A 12,483-nucleotide genomic window follows, 5' to 3' on the forward strand; every position below is an offset into this window, starting at 1 on the left:
ACAAGATCTGACACGATGGGGGGGCGTTTCCTGGAATTTAAACAGTGTCCATTGTTAGAACTCTACTGGGACACAATCACTGTCCCAGGAGACAGGAAACTAATGTTCCAGTTGAGATCTGGTTCCCTCCCTCTGAGGTCTCTGACGGGCAGGTGGAGGAGTGTGACCACCTTGAGCTGCCCGGTGTGTGGTGCAGCAAAGGAAACCATAGGCCACTTGATATTTCTCTGCAAGGCATACGCAATTCCACGAAGAGTATGGCTGGTACCCATCTTTAGGAATCTAGGGACATCTAGCGGAGTTGAGGCACTAAGAATTATCTGTACCGCTACAGATTTGCCAATTGTTTTGGGAACAGCAAAATACTTGGGGTGGGCATGGACTATTAGACGGAGGGCTATTTCTTTTAATGTAAATTGATTTTTCTGTTTAAATGTGTATTTAATTGTAATTGTTTTTATTCCTTATTGCCAAAGCTGTCACAACGGTTTTTATTATTGATTGTATAAAAGGATCAATTTTAAGTTCTGTTTTTTCAAATGTATGTTGTGCTTTTATGAGTATTTTGCTCGAATAAAGCTTTGAAATCGTAATCGTTAACATCTGACCCTGGTCTTTGCATGCCCAGAAAATGTGATGAGATAATAAGATTTAAAGGCCCTTTTATTACAGAAAATAATTTCGTCGAAGAATACTGTAAACACTGCTTTAGCATGGGATGGTACGAACTCAAGCTGCACAGCCTAAAGCAAATAAAGCCAGCAAATCGAAAGCCAGAAAACATTAGTTACAAACCACAAAACCAAAAGCAAACCACAAGGGCGGAATGCCCAGGTCAACTTTCTGAAAGTCACCAAGAAGTATTTCGCATACCGTGGCAACCTATAAAGGATTAGTAATGGTATACCAGTGTAAAACTAATTTTGGTAAAATTGCAATGAAAATAAACAGGCCTTTTAACTTGTCACTGCACTGAATGGCGCCAGAGGACAAGTTAATATATGAAGCATCCCACCTCTTGGACAAGTAGATATCTTATAAAATTCTACTCTCCTGTGTTCGACACAAATGTATCGCCATTTAAACATACATGAGGTACAATGTGGTGCACGTGTGAATAGGGACTGATCTCCATCCTGTGGTCCTCACAGCCGAATCTGCCAATAAGTACATAACGTGGGGTAAACGGTCATCCTCCGTGCTGAACTTAGATAAAAATGTCAACACTGTATTCTGATGAGACTAGTGGGGTGGCCGTCAGCCTCCTCCTCCCAAAGGAATCCCACATGGTGCAACCTAGTACTAAGGGGGGCGGAGGGGGGCAGTGCAGTGCCACCTACATAGCACTCCAATGAAGAGCCATCAGCAAGTGCTGAGGATCCGGAGCTACGCCCCCCCCCCCCCATATTCACACCTCCATCGGGCTGGCGCAATTGGTCACGCCTCTCCATCCCGATAACTGTTTATTATCTGCCAATCACGGAAAGATCTGGAGTCAGGGCAATGTGCACAGCGCAACAAAGTGATGGAGGGGATGCGTGAATCCATCTCAGCTACGGGCTACCATAAGGGGCACATTCAAGACCGTCGTTTTTCGACCAATTGACCACTCCGTCGTATTCCTGTTCCAACAGGTAGCAGAGCAGGCGTGTAGGCGGCCCGAGGGGTTAGTTGCCAGTGGCTGAGATTCATTCGAGTATTCCATCCAGCACCTGCTGTCCTCCGCGCACGCGGCCATTCACGCACGACTACGTCAAGCGAGGCCCCCTCGCGCCAACAAGGCTTCCCGGAAGTGCTTAGCCATCCGGGCACAAACGGATCCGTGGCAGACTGCTTGCGGTCGGCAGAAGGCTGAAAGTTCCACCTTCTCGTCACCACCTATGCACTTCAGCATTAATGCCGCGCGAGCAGTAACCCTTGGAAGAGGCGCGCACGTATATTAAAAGCAGGTATGCAGGAGATGCGGATGCTTTCATAAACGAGGCTGTGGCCCGGCATGTTGCAGCTTACACACAAGATGCCTTTACCTGCATAAAGGAGAGCGTGTATAATTCTAGCACAATAGCCGCACCTAAACACTCAGAAAAGTGAAATGTGGAGTATGCTGAAAACACACTTCCTTGTCTGTAAACCTGTGGGTGACCGTCTCGCGTGTATTTTGTGCCCACAGCAGGGCAAAAGTTAAGGGTGGACGGCGTCTACCCACTCATTTCACAGGGTGAACCCCGTCTCCCCTGCCAAGAAGGTCGACCCCACTGAAACATGCTGAACTCGCCCTGTGGACACATTCAGCAGTGCCTGCACCTTGCCTGATTTCATTCCCAGCACCAATGTGCAGGTGGGTGGCAAAGCGGCCTTCTTATTTTAATTTCCAGGCAGGCCCAAAACAAAGGCCTAAGTTAAAGGGCCATCAGGTCTCCTTTTGTCCGAGTATTCTAGATGGGAGATATCTGGAACCTCACACCTAGCTGCAAATGCAATGGAGGGGTAACAAAGGCACACAGTTTATTTATTACATCACAGGCACATAATCGAGGTATGGTTTTGACTTTGTTCAGTCCCTGTATATTAGAGATATGCATGCACTGTAAGAATGCCAGATGTGTTGGTCTGTCCCAGTATTTACATAAATAATCAAAATAGTATATATATACTTTTCATAGTAATACTCCTCACAATCCAGTGTGTCGAGCGCGTTGTACACATTTTACAATCAATCATATGTTTGTAAATCAATGAACAGTACGTATTAATAAGAAAGTGAGGGTTACAAGGTCTAGGAGTCACATTTCCTTCTTAGCTCACTGTGCTATATTGAAATGAAATGAAAGAACATTTGTAAAGCGCAGTAGCTACCCCGAGGCATCCTAGCGCTGAAAGACATCGAGCTCAGTACACAACAGTTCAGGCTATTCTGGTTTGTTGAAAAGCAGGGTTTTTAAGAGTTTGCGGAAGGTGGTTAGTTTGGGCTCAGATCTGATTTGGATAGGGAGGGAGTTCCAGAGTCTGGCTGAGTTGAGGGAGAACGAGCGACCTCCACATCTTGCTCTCTTGAACCTCGGTGTTACGGCCAGAAAGGAAGATCGGATCTGAGCTGTCTGTTTGGGTGATAGGCTGTTATCAGAGTTTGGTTGATGGTGGCGCCTCTCTTCCAGAAAGCTCGGTGGGCAATGCACATTGCTTTAAATTCGACCCTTTCTCTAACTGGAAGGAAGCCAGTGGAGGTCCTTTAGTCTGGATTTGACCGGGACTCGGCGGGGGATCTGGAGAAGGGTCCTGGCAGCGCAGTTTTGAATGATCTGCAACTTGTTAAAAGTTGTCTGGGGTGCGCCAAGATAAAGGGCGTTCCCAAAGTCCAGACGGGATAAGATCAGGCCCTAGACCATTATCTGTCTGGCATGAAAAGGCAGCAGAGGAAGGATTTTTCGCAGAAGCCTGAGCAGCCCAAAACAGGTGGCTGAGAGTTTGGCTGCTTGGTGGTTGAAATTAACGGATTTTTCGAGCCAAATACCCAGGCTTTTGATCGTGTCTTTGTGCACAGGGGACGGTCCGAGGCAGGGGGGCCAGAATGGGTCGATGGCGCTATAGATGGGATTCCCAAGGAGCATGAGCTCCATTTTGTCCCCATTCAATTAGAGACAGGAAGATGTCATCCATTCAGTAACCGCTTCCAGGCAGTTAGGTGTGGCTTGTGGGGGGGTTGAGGGCCACCACTAGCTGGGTATCGTCCGCGTGACGATTTTCACTCCAAAAGGGCGGACGATCTCGGCTAGGGGGCTCATATAAAGATTGAATAATGTGGGGCTTAAGGAGGAGCCCTGCAGCACCCCGCAATCGAGGGGCTTACTAGGGGAAACAGAGTCACCCTCAAAAACCTGGAAGGAGCGATTGGAGAAGAAGGACCTAAGCCACATGATTGCCGTACCTGATATTCCCTTACTGCTAAGTCGGTGTAGTAGGATGTTGTGACTCAGTGTCGAAGTCGGCACTTAGGTCGAGGAGGATGATGGCTGCGGTGCCTCCCTGATCTAAAATTCTCCTGGCCTCCTCCGTCACTGCGATCAGGGCGGTTTCAGTTCCGCGCAGGGGGCGGAATGCCGTCTGGGTGGAGTCTAGGAGATGGTTGGTTTCCAGGAACTCAGTTAACACAATGTTGGCATGCTTTTCCAGGATCTTACTAAGCCACAGCAGCAGTGAAATGGGTCGATAGTTGGTGGGGTTGTTTGGATACAGATTAGGTTTTTTGAGGAGAGCTTTAACCATGGCTCGTTTACAAGGAGGTGGTACGATGGCAGAGGATAGAGAGGCATTAAGTAGATCCAGGATGGTAGGTAGAATGTGGCTAGTGACTTGTAGTAAAGTACGAGGTGGTGCTGGGACATTGGGGGAGCCAGATTGTACCTGGTGCATGATGGATTCAAGTGTAGAAGCGTCTAGGAGGGGGAAATGGTTGAGTGTGGTTGAAAACTGGGGCTCTGGGTTGGGAGGTGTCCGGGGTGGAGTCACAGGATGGAAGAAGGAAGTGTAGATTGTTTCGATTTTATGGAGAAAGAACTCTGCCAGGTTGTTACATCGGGTTTGAGCGTTAGAGGGGTCTCTGGGTTTTTCTGGAAGTTGCAAGAGAGTTTTTGCTATGCAGTAGATTTCCTTGGGTTTTGAGGCTGCCTCAGCGTTTTTTTCTTCAAAAAAGGACGACTGCGTGCATTTAATTCTTTCCTTATAGGTTTTAATGGCTGCTCTGTATTCTGATTTCCTGAAGGGAGAGTAGTCAAGACGCCATCACCGTTCCATCTTTTTGCAGGTACGTTTCAGTTCCCATAGTTCTCTTGAATACCAGGGGGCAGTCGCCTTGCTGCGTTTGGGTTTAGTACACCTGACAGGAAGCACAGAGTCAAGTGACTCAGAGATCCAAGAGTTGTAGTTCTCATTGGCCATAGTAGGGTCAGGGTTACTAGGTGGTTTGAGGGTTTTAAGAGTTGCCACCCATTTGGTTGTGGGGAGGTTTGTCCAGTTACGGTCTCTACACATTGCTGGGGAGACTAACTTTTGGGTGAGCCAGGGCAGAGGAACAAGGAAATGGTTCGTCCGTGGAAGGGGGTTCCCGACTAGAAGATCTAGGCTATTACTAAAGATTGGGTCTAGGAGATGACCTTTAGTATGGGTTGGTTTATGTACTAGCTGTGTGAGCTGAAGAGCTGAAAGGCTGCAGGTTAGTTCTGAAGCGATAAGGTCTGTGGAGTCATCAAAATGAATGTTTAGATCCCCTAGAAGGGTAAAGTTGGATGGGCTAAAAGCTAGGCTAGCTATGATGGGTGGGAGGGTGTTGGTAAATTGCCCTGGATAGCCAGGTGGGCGGTATAAGAGTACTCCCGAGAAGGTGCTGGTGGGGGAGAAAACTTTGGTGAAGGGGAGACTTTCACAGTCAGGTATGGGGGCAGGGGTGCTGCGACACCCGTAGCAGTCTTTATAAATGACTGCTAGGCCTCCCCCTCCCGCTGTTGCGGTCGCTGCATATGATTTGATAGCCTTGGGGGAGGGCACGGATGATATCCGGCTCCGAGTCTGTGTGCATTCAGGTTTCTGTCAAAAACAGGACATCAGGGTTTAGCTCCTCTAGCAGCATGGAGATTTCCAGAGAGTGTTTAGAGAGAGACCTGCAATTTAAAAGATACATGCTGTGTTGTTCATTTTTTTGGTGGGGGGCTGAGGTGAAGTTGAAGCCCGCAATGTGGGCATGAGGTGTGTATCCTATATTAGGATTACAATTTCTGAACCGCAAGTAGGATCTCACCCAGCCACATAAAATAAAAATGTGCTGTGTGTCATTTGATTTGCAGGAGACATAATAACGTTCTATGCTGATTTGATTCAAAATCGGGACTAAACAAAAAACAAATCTCTCCAGGACGTGCATTAACCTCCAGAGTGATTTTACCATTATTATTCTCTGAGATTTACTGGGTGGACAAAGATTTATGCAGCAGGCGCCTTAACCCCATAAGATATTTTGAATGCAAACGTCGCAACCAATTAGGTAGTTCAGATTTACTACAACGTTTCTCCTCATAGGAAATAAATGTATACGTTCAGGCCCAGATTTTGCATAGGGGTGGCGTCACTTTTTTGGCACAACTCCAATTCAAAATCTCATTTGTTCAATATCGTATACGCGCTCCAATGTACTCATTAAAGACCTGAGAAACATGTGTGAGGTCTTAAGATCTGATGTGATTTCCTGTGAGGTTATGGGTTGTGATGCCACGTGCGATGTCACCCTCTGTGAAGTCACGTGCTAGGATGTCACTTAAACACTGCCTAACTTTTTTAGTCTCACCCACTTCTTTTTTAGGACCTGTATCCAGGCCCAGGCTTTATGCTTTGTTTACCTGCACGTGATTGCAGCCAGGCCGGTCTATTCTTGACAGAGAGAAAGTGAGACACCACAAGGTTTTGCCGCATGGATTTTGAATCAATTCCATCTTTTTGTCTCCCCTACTTCAGCCGGGGAGACTGTTCCAGAAAGTCAGTGCTCCTTCTAAGGAAATATTTCATGTTACTCCTGAGATAACCACTATCCTGCCTCGACTTCTTTCCCTAATTCCACCCCACCACCAGCAGTTTCTTATTACTTTGCCTTCTGCTGCCTACACAAAAATGTAGCAGGCGCAGTGTGAGTGAGTTTTTGGAATGTGGATGCGTCATATCCTGCCCTCCAGTGTGCAGGTTCAGACTCTTGAGCCGTTTCTTGGAGAACTGCTGTGTTGAAACCAGGGGCTCCTAAAACTGTCGCTCATCCGTGGGGGCCTCCGGAACAGCATGCATAACAGGACTAAAGGCGTCTATGAGAGGGACCTAGACACCTTGGGTGCTCCCAGAGAAGGGAAAAACGCACTAGGTGAGAGAGCACTATGGATATACAACGTTAAATTGCATCTTATTACGATTCAGTCTTCTCCCTCTGCACCCCAGCACTTAAGGGTAGGGCGTAGAGGCCCCAAGTGTGACCAGAGGGTTGGAACACTTCCCTTAACTCCCCACCGACTCCAGGGGGGGTGCAGTGCTTGTAATTGCATGCTTCAATATAGATTATTCACATTACACCAATCAAGCACCAAACATACCAACAACCAGGGCCCAAACAAATGGGAAAATGCATTAGTACATACTCTCTGCAAGGCAAGCGGAGGGCACTGCCTCTAAAGAAGCAGCGATATGCACCCGCTGCAAGGTTCAAAGTACCAGCTCTCCAGAAGATTTCAGACTATACTTCAAAAGGTTCTTTATAGGAATGGAACAGTCTGCTGAAAACAACCAGATAATATGGCAACTGGGTAGACACTGTCAATTCTGTGCCAAAACTAAGCAAATGTCCTATCCTAATTCATGCCCACGAGAAGAAACCTTAGCATGAGGCTGCAGCATTCCTAGCTCCTGGTAGATGCATCAAGTCCTGCGATTGTGACACATGCACCTAGTTACTGCTGTCTAGGCACCCCATCTCCTTTGTAGCCCAGTGCAAAAGCCGCCGAGTGAAGCACTGTCCATTCACAGACAAGAGTTCCCAGATCTACAATTCAGGATCAGTGGTCAAGCTGTGAGCTGCACTTTGCCTTCTAGTGCTTTGGAGATATATGTAGTGAGTGAGACAGAGAGCATCCTGGACCATGATGTATTTCCAGAAAGTAAAAGCTGCCCAAGTCTGGTTTTTGGTTTTCTTCTGATCCTTTAAAATCTTGGGGTTGTAATGAGAAAAATGCATCTAACAAATGTCAGAGCACAACCAAAAATTAACTTAAATTAAATATACAAGATGGTAAAAAAATATACAGAAAGAAGCAAAAAACAAAATGGAATTGCTCCCTATTCACTAACGTGGTGATACATCTGTTTAATTTCCGAGAAGTTGTATTACTAGTAGGAGGCTATAAAAAAGGTATTGGGCATTTAGTGGTCAGGACAGCCCGAAGAAAAAGTGTTATTGTGATATTACAACCTTACACCTGCAATTCAATTGAGAATACTCTCAACCAAACAAGGTGAATCTGAGAAAAACATTTGAATGTTTCAGAGGAAGGCCTACACCACCCGTTACTTGATCACAACCAAGAGACTGTATTCAGTGAAGTCCCCAAAATTACAAGCTCCTTAAAATAAAAAGCCATTGCGCAACTTACTCATATTGAAGGGGCAGCTGAGGAGTACAGGGGAAAGATGGTAAAAATACTGTAGTAGTCGAAATGATCAGAAAGAGGTATGAAAGATATTACAGTAATAACTCCCCTAGAGAGGGCTCTTACCCCCTCCATTTATTTAATGAAACCGCTCAGACGTATAGGTTACCCCAACCACTATGCCCAAAGGGGAAATAAATGTGATTTTACTGCACATATTATATTTCCCTATATTTGGTCCCAAAAGCACAGTGGCAAGTTCCGTAAAATCAATATTACACCGACAAAGCATGTATAACCCGCAACACAGATGTACACACATCAGGGTGCACATCTCCTTGTAAAACTGGAACGTGTATATGGGCTATTAGTTCTCCACAGATGGCTTCAGAGCACCTGATCTATATTACACAATAGGATCAGGACGCCACATAGATGCACACAACAGAATTACCTTGCAAAGCTGAGCATGCATAAAATATGATTGTTCATTGGCATGAAACCCCTGCATATATCACACTAAGCGGTCACTACAATAATATGTCTAATTTATACGGTAGCATAAAACACTGAAAACCCTTATAAGAAAAGAAGCGATACCCTGTAACTAATCCATACAATAAAAGTGTCTTATTACAGTACTATCTGCTGCATACATTACATGGGTCTAGCTGGCCCCAATAAGTTATTCTGTGTCTGGCATGCTCTGTATTATGCAACGTAGACTCTATGCGCCCCCAGGAATATAAAATCATCCTGCCAACTTAGGGCATAAGTACAATATTACAACAACTAATGGTGCATGTATTATACGACTTTATATCGAGTACCAACACGTTGTGTACGATCTGCAAGCTGTATATTACACAACAGAACATCAAATGCTCTACTACAGACACACCATTCAAATAGAGATTATGATGTGATGCTACGTAGTATATATATATATATATATATATATATATATATATATATTCCTCTCCAGTTAGCTTTACATATTGGCGAGCTTTGCATAGAGGTGTATAGCTGCCACTTGGGCCTCGCAGCGCAGCTCAGGATCTACACCGCAGCAGATGCCTCCTGTACACACAGCCTTGATATTAACGTGATACAACAGGCGTCTGGTGCATATATCAAACGCACGCATATCGAGAAATATAGACACTTCAGGTTTAAAATAAAAGAAAAAAATACCGTGCTCGGGGTCCCAGCCGACCCTTTATAAATAAAAGCATCCCAAATAATAAAAAAAAATTACAATTATTGCAGTTACAAGAAGGGGCACTTACCACCGAGGATGGCGCTAAAATGTCCACGGGGAAGACTGCCTGGAGCAGAAAAATTATAATGTGTATTTCGTGGCGCTTTCCCGCTCCCCACTATTACTGAGAATTATGTAGGTGAAATGTTGGGGAACCTCTGATGCTCGTCTCACTGCTGCCGGTGGCACCCGGGGTGTCGGTACACGCAGCCCCCGCTGCCCCCTTCGGAAATGAACGAGGCGGGGGGGCTGGGGCGGGAAGGGGAGGCAGGAATAATCCAGTCGGCAGGCCGGGAAGGATACCCGGGCGGCTACACAGCGAGGGGATCTGTGGGGGGTGTGATGCGGATATCGGGGCCCCCTTCCCGCCCTCCCCGGTGATCATCGGTCCACCGCTGCCCCGCACGGCCCGTCATTTGGGACTGGAAGCCGCTATCCGTTACTGATGCTTGGACGGGCGGCTCTCATCCCGTAATTACGGTAACCACAGCGAGCCGGGCCACAGCTGCTGCACCCAAGGCCCACAGCCAATCGCGGCGGGGGAACCAGTTATGTTAGCGACGAGTAAAGCCAGGGGATCGGGGAATGGTTGCTGAAACTAGTGGCGTATGATTGGCTAAATACAGAACTATCAGTTTTTAATTGGATGTGAGGCCACGGAAAGCTTACCTATGCTTACGATTGGCTAAACTAGCCGTTTGACAATTGTACATGGAATGTGGGGGAGAGGGCAGCGGAAGCTAAATAGTGCCTTTAGATTGGCTGTCGTAAGGCTTGTCAGTTTCTGATTGGTTATGGGACCCAGACAGAATGCACATGCCTTGCTACAAAATGTATTTTCGCTTCTGGTCTGGGCAGGGTTGGCGGGTTTATTCTTATTTGTGATTTTTACATTGCAGGACGTGTTCGTGAGGCTTTAGAGCGCTTCACAATAAAGCTAGAACACATCGATGACAAATAGAATATATACATGAACATTAAAGGTGGAATGATCGCTGGACTATCCTCCCCCTGGGTGTAGACCTCTTCATATATAGTCATTACAAAAATAGCATATAAAAGCAGGTGATACAGTACCACGCGAGGTTCGTAGATATTCCTGCACATTGAGGCTGTTATGCACATTGGAGGGCGCGTCAGGAGGTAGTGGGGGTAGCCCAGGTGTCGTTGAAAGAGAAGAGCTTTGAGTATTTTTTTTATAAGATGACATGATGTGGTCATATGTAAGCTTGGCATGAGTGAATGAGTTCCACAGTGCTTGAAATGGAAAAGTATATTTCTCTTGAGAAGTGCCGGTAATGGAACCTGCAGGTTATAAGTAGGACCACTGGAATTATGCGGCTGGAGGACCAAATTATGTGGCAAGGATGACTAAATTATGTTGCAAGAAATGCCAAATCATGCAACATAATGAGGCACATTTTGTGATAGCATTACTTCATAATTTTGTCCTTTAAAAAAAATATCTTCATTAAGCTCTTTGTTAGAAAATGATGAGAAAAAAACTAAAGAAACTAAAAAAATAACATGGAGCAAATGCACTAATTCCATTACAGTATACATTGTTATATAGTAGTCCAGCATGTATCAGTCCCATCAGCATATCCATGACAGAGTAAGGCACAAACAAAGGCTAATTAGAGAAACTGGAAGAGGGGGGGCTGGAGAGAGAGGGTGGATAGAGGAAGCTATGTCCCTTAAAAGTCCAAGGTCACAGTTGGGATTTGGACTCTGAATATCAATGGTAGTAGGTCAAACTGTACATATGGCTCTTAGCTTGCCCTCTCCGACAGAGCTGAGCCCCCTGGCCCAGCCCCAGCCCTATCCCCTCCCAACCAATAATTTCTTCATCTTCCTCTTCCAAGTTATACTAGTGCCTCCAAGGGCCCCATACTTTCATCAACTTCCAAGGGTAGACCCTGCTTCCATAAGTCACTCTCTCTGCCGCCATGTACATGTCTATACCATCTTCCACTCTTGAATCGTTGGAGACTCAGGTACACCCCAATATCTGGCTGCATCTCATTTAGCTACTATCAGGCCTACATTATAGAATAGGAGCTTTGCCCTCAGTAGATCAATTTCAGTGGGCATACCTAATAGAACATACTTTTGGTCCAGTGGAATGTCCACTGCTAGCATAGGCTGGAGTTCCCGAAGGATGACCAACCAGTATGTCTTAATTATGTGGCAGCTCCAGAGTGTGTGAAGGAAGTCTCCCCATGCATGTTTGCATCGCAAGCATTCCGGTGTTGCCACTCTCCCCATCCTGTGCTATCTAGGGTGGTCATAACACACTCGGTGGAGCACATTAAGTTGTATCAAATGGAGCCAGAACCTAATCTCTACCTTCCGGAGATGCATTAGGACTGCCACTCAGTCAGTGTCATCCATTTCCACTAGTTCGCCCTCTTATCTCTCCCTCAGCGCACTCAGATTGTCCGGGTATTGTTCTTAATGGCTTTTCAAGTGTAGGACACCGATTTAGTGGTATGTTCCTCCTTGAGTAGGCATCCCTCAAGCGGGGCATACTCCAATATATCCTCCTCGTTCAGCTTCTCCGACATCCAGGCATCTCAGAGCTGGGTATATTTCAGAAATTGATTGGGGTTAAGTCCATACTCTCTCTGCAGAATATCAAAAGACATTAGTAACACAGTCTCCAAAACATCTCCCACTTTTGAAATGCCAATAAGGTCCCACTGATCGAAGCCTAGTAACTTCTTAATTTCCTTCGTTATATCACCTTCCCAGAGAGGTGTGTCTTTGGTGACCTTTGAATCCCAACCTAGCAGCCTGGACACCCCGTTGGCACATCCAGAGCGACACCTGCGTTGCCGGTAGCAGCCCACTCCAGCTAGTGCCCACATACTTTAAGTGTTGAGGAGAGCGCGACTGGAATCACGTCCTTTCAAGCATATATGTGGGGTGACTTTGCACAGTATCAAGCTAGTCGTTAATGTGTATCAGGTATGCTGCCCAATAATAGGCACAAATATCCCCCATTGTTGCAGTTCCATTGGAGCGTTCGCAACACCACCCCCATCCCAG

General features: G+C 46.1%; 1 protein-coding gene across 2 annotated transcripts in view; it reads right to left on the minus strand.

Annotated features, from left to right (window-relative positions):
• The window catches only part of AGPAT1 (1-acylglycerol-3-phosphate O-acyltransferase 1), a 250,685-nt gene extending 240,718 nt beyond the window's left edge, over positions 1 to 9,967 (minus strand). Inside the window, exon 1 of one of the 2 annotated variants that reach the window (XM_078645850.1) lies at positions 9,461 to 9,967. The gene's annotated coding sequence lies outside the window, so the exon portion shown is untranslated. The remainder of the gene's footprint in view (positions 1 to 9,460) is intronic. The other variant, XM_078645851.1, reaches the window with a different exon arrangement.
• Positions 9,968 to 12,483: the final 2,516 nt, after the last annotated feature.

This window comes from Lissotriton helveticus, chromosome 5_1, assembly GCF_964261635.1.
Source record: "Lissotriton helveticus chromosome 5_1, aLisHel1.1, whole genome shotgun sequence".
Classification (NCBI taxonomy): Eukaryota; Metazoa; Chordata; class Amphibia; order Caudata; family Salamandridae; genus Lissotriton; species Lissotriton helveticus.